This window comes from Eurosta solidaginis, chromosome X (genome assembly GCF_040869045.1).
Source record: "Eurosta solidaginis isolate ZX-2024a chromosome X, ASM4086904v1, whole genome shotgun sequence".
NCBI classification, from domain to species: domain Eukaryota; kingdom Metazoa; phylum Arthropoda; class Insecta; order Diptera; family Tephritidae; genus Eurosta; species Eurosta solidaginis.
The window spans coordinates 88,064,358-88,068,874 of record NC_090324.1 but is presented as its reverse complement, the minus strand read 5'-3'; the positions used below and the strand labels follow the sequence as shown (position 1 = coordinate 88,068,874).

At 49.9% G+C, this 4,517-nt stretch overlaps 1 long non-coding RNA gene across 1 annotated transcript; it reads left to right on the top strand.

The window, feature by feature from the left end:
- The first annotated feature begins 656 nt into the window (after positions 1-656).
- On the top strand, positions 657-4,317 carry LOC137234614 (uncharacterized). Its single transcript, XR_010947839.1, has 3 exons — positions 657-956; positions 1,051-1,281; positions 4,195-4,317. It is a non-coding gene; the product is annotated as an uncharacterized lncRNA (long non-coding RNA).
- The last annotated feature ends 200 nt before the right edge of the window (positions 4,318-4,517 follow it).

Here is a 4,517-nt window from a genome sequence, read left to right as displayed (position 1 = left end):
AACACGACAGCCAGGCGCCGGGAGGATTTGACCAGGGCGACTGGGGGACCCGCTGAAGCAGCGCCAAGACAGCAGAGCTACTCGGACGCCCTCAGGGGTACCCGAGTGGCTGTGCTGCCCAGGAACTACCCGGCGGATGCCCTAAGTCAAGAGGACCTGACAAATCTCCAGGAGCTAATTATGGATGGAGTGCCAACACTTGAGGGATGGACGGGGGCACAATTATGCACAAGGCGCGGGGATGACATACCGCCCACGCATAACGTGACAATGTTCCTCCCCAGAAGTGCGGACCGCCCCAGAGAATTTGCGATACGGCTCCTCGCTAATCAGAACGAGGGCCTTAAGACGCAGAGGTGGCGCGTTATTAACAGCAGCGCGGAAGAAACGGGCCTACGTCTCGACGTAGGCATAGATGAAGAATCCTACCAGCTCACACGTAGGAATGGATTCAAGCTGCATTACAGGTACGGCTTGATCCATGTAAGACCCTGGAGGCAGAAGCTACCAGGGAATAGTGAGCGGCAGGAAGACAAGGCGGTAGAGGACGCCGACATAGATAAGATGTCGGACGAAGACATGTCGGACGCGAGCACCGACACCATCAAGGCTCGTGAGACTACAAACTCTTCTACCGCAGAGTGTAATAGCGAAGAGGTCGCGGAACAAGCGGACCAACAAATACCCACCACACAGGAGCTCATTGAGGGCTTGGACCTCCAAGAGCTGGCACTGGACAAGCGGGATGATAGCGAAAGCGGGCTGTCGGATTACGACGACCCGATGAGGCCGGCCGGGCCAAAATGACCGGCATAAGCATGCAGATAGCCCAGATCAACCTCCACCACGCCATTGCAGCTTCGGCTGTACTGGCGAGGAGGTTTGCCTCGGATGATCTGGGCATAGCCCTCATACAGGAACCTTGGGCATACAAGGGACAGGTGAGGGGCCTTAATGTAAGTAACAGTAGAGTAATTTGGGATCTCTCCCAGCAGAGACCTAGAGCATGTGTAATGCTTAAAGCAGATACTAACTATTTTTGCATTACAGAGTTTTTAAGTCGAGATCTTGTGGCGGTACAAATAAATGCGAAAGTCAACGGGGAGGACTCCAGCATTGTGCTAGCCGCAGCCTACTTCCCGGGGGACGACAACATGGTCCCCCCAGATAACGTACAGAAGCTGGTGGCTCACTGCAGAAGAGCGAAACTTCCTCTTATTATAGGAAGCGATGCAAACTCCCACAATACGGAATGGGGCAGCAGTGATACCAACCAAAGGGGTGAGTGTTTGCTAGAATATATAGCCAGCAATGATTTAAGTATATACAACGTCGGGAGTAAACCGACGTTTGTTACGAGAGCTAGGGCAGAAGTCCTTGATATAACGCTCGGCAACAACCTAACTGAGAATATGATCTCGAGATGGAGGGTCTCAGAAGAACCCTCCCTTTCGGACCACAGAATCATAAGGTTTGAGCTGGGCGCCGTATCGGGGCAAAGCAACCCCAGAAGAAATCCCAGGAAAACAGACTGGGACAGCTACAAAAGTATTATAGAAGCTAACATAGATAGCCTTAAGAGTAAAGGCAGAAGTACCAATTGTACCCAGTTGGAGAGCAGGGTGGAAAGGGCAAATCAAATAATGATAGATGCCTATAACTCCAGTTGCCGTGTCTCCTTGATTAAGGGTAAAAAGGCGACCCCCTGGTGGTCTTATGACCTGACGCTGCTTAGGAGAAAAGTCAGGAAACTCTTTAACGAGGCAAGGAGAACCGGCAACTGGGAGGAATACACCCAAAATCTAACTAAGTACAATAAGGAGATAAGAAAAGCAAAAATGGAAAGTTTTAGGAATTTCTGTGAGGGAATTTCCAGCACGCCTGCAGCGGCAAGGCTACACAAGGCCCTAGCCAAAGAGCAGAGACAGACAGACCTAGCAATTAGGCTCCCAGACGGTACCTATACCGAAACGGTGGAAGAGCGAGCTAAGGCCTTGCTGCAAGCGCATTTTCCTGAGGCCTCCCCGCAAGTACCGGAGCCTGTGTTCCCCAGAGTTAAACCAACCCCAGCAGACTGGCAACTAGCCAACTCCCTCTTTTGTGAGGCCAGAGTCAGATGGGCAGTGGAATCTTTTGAGAAATACAAATCTCCGGGGGTGGATGGCATCTACCCGGCGCTAATGCAGCAAGGGACACAGATCATCCCACATCTTGCCAGAATCATGAGAGATAGCCTGGCACTGGGATATATACCCATGATGTGGAGAAGAGCAAGAGTGGTATTTATACCAAAAGTAGGTAAAAAGGACTATTCACAAGCAAAGTCCTTCAGACCAATAAGTCTAACCTCCTTTGTCTTGAAGGCAATGGAAAAGATAATAGACCAAGAAATCAGGTCGAACGTCCTCAAGAGCTGGCCCTTACATTATAGCCAGCATGCCTACAGAGCGGGTAGGTCCACGGACACAGCTCTGTACCAGTTAACGTCTGAAATACAGAGGGCGTTCGAAACAGGGGAAACAGTGCTTTGCGCTTTCCTTGATATTGAGGGTGCCTTTGACAACACATCTCACGAAAGCGTAAACATAGCACTGCAGAGAAGAGGAGTTCAGTTGCCTATCCAGAGATGGATTGACAGTCTACTCCGTACAAGAATCGCTGAAGCTCAAGTAGGCAGCAGCGCAGTTAAGGTTATTACCACGAGAGGGTGCCCCCAGGGAGGTGTCCTGTCACCCCTTTTGTGGAGCCTAGTAGTGGATGAACTCCTGCAAAGGCTATCAGACAGTGGCATAAGATGCCAAGGATATGCTGACGACATCGTCATAATTGTGAGGGGTAAATTCGAGAGTACGCTCTGTGACATAATACAAAGAGCATTGAACATTACAAGGGAGTGGTGCGCCAATGTGTGTCTTAACATCAACCCATCAAAGACAACCATCATCCCCTTCACCAGAAGAAGGGTCCTACCAGCCCTGAGAGCAATAACAATAGATGGCGTGGAACTAGAATATGGAACCGCAGTGAAATACTTGGGGATCATTTTTGACACCAAGCTCTTATGGAGACAACACTTCGACTCCATGAAGACTAGGGCCACGAGGTCCATCATGGTATGCAAACGTCTAGCAGGCAAATCATGGGGCTGTAGCCCACACGTGCTAAGATGGATGTATACCATGATAGTAAAACCTATGATAACATATGGCTAAATAGCCTGGGCATCGAGAACAACTCGGGCGACGACGAGGCAAGCACTGTCAAAACTTCAGCGACTGGCATGTGTGTGCATCACGGGAGCTATGCGCACATGCCCCACAACAGCGCTGGAGGCTATCCTCGATCTGACCCCGCTGCATATATCGATAGAGCAATCAGCCAAGCGAGCCCTCCTTAATATCGTTAAGGAGGGCTCGGGCAAAGGTAAAGTCATATCGTCCCGGAACATAGAGGAATTGAGAGAGAAGATCCCAATCTCTCAACTCCCGAGGGATGATATCCTCAGGCACATAGTATATGAGAAAAGATATAAAGTAGAACTGGGAGACAAGGGTACGTGGGAAGAAAGCAGAATTGAGAGCATTCAGCAGCTAAACAGTATAGTATGGTATACCGATGGCTCGAAGACCCCAGAGGGGATTGGATCTGGAGTCTTTGGACCCAGAGCCAAAATATCAATACCCCTGGGAGCATACCCGAGCATTTTTCAAGCGGAGGTATTTGCCATAAGCTAGTGCGCGGACCTGAACCTTCAGCGAAAATACTCCAATGAGAAAATTGCCATACTCAGTGATAGCCAGGCCGCCCTCAAGGCCATATCAGCATTTGTAATAAAATCAGCGCTAGTCCTTGAGTGTGTGGAAAAGCTGAACCAACTAGGAGCACACAATGAATTACTGTTGGCCTGGGTTCCAGGCCACAGGGGAGTCGAGGGAAACGAACAGGCGGACAGCCTGGCCAGAGAGGCAGCAACGATACGACCTATTGGTCCTGAGCCGTTCCTGCCAGTGGGCCCGCAGGAAATTAGGGGGCATCTATTGGCAGAAGAAAAGGAAAAGAGGGAAGAACACTGGCGTAATATGCCAGGCCTAACACAATCTAAGCTACTGTTAGGGGGTTATTGCACAACCCGATACAGGGCATTTATAGGCCTCTCGAAAAATAACCTAAGAACTCTAACAGCAATTCTTACAGGACACTGCAGACTGAACAGCCACATGCAAAAGCTGGGTATAATATCAAACAACACATGCCGATTTTGTGACAGATCAGCGGAGACGGCGGACCATGTCCTCCTGGAGTGCGATGCAATCTCAAGACCTAGAGCTAAGTTTATGGGCTCACCATGGCCAGAGCATACTCACATCAAATCCCTCAAGCCAGGTGAACTGCTAGGGTTCATCAGAGATGTCGGCTTGGATGAGGTGTTGTGAAGCAGATGAGGGCACAATAGACCAATGGTCGCAGTGCGATCCTCAAATAACTATCTATCTATCTATCAGTAGATAAAACACGTA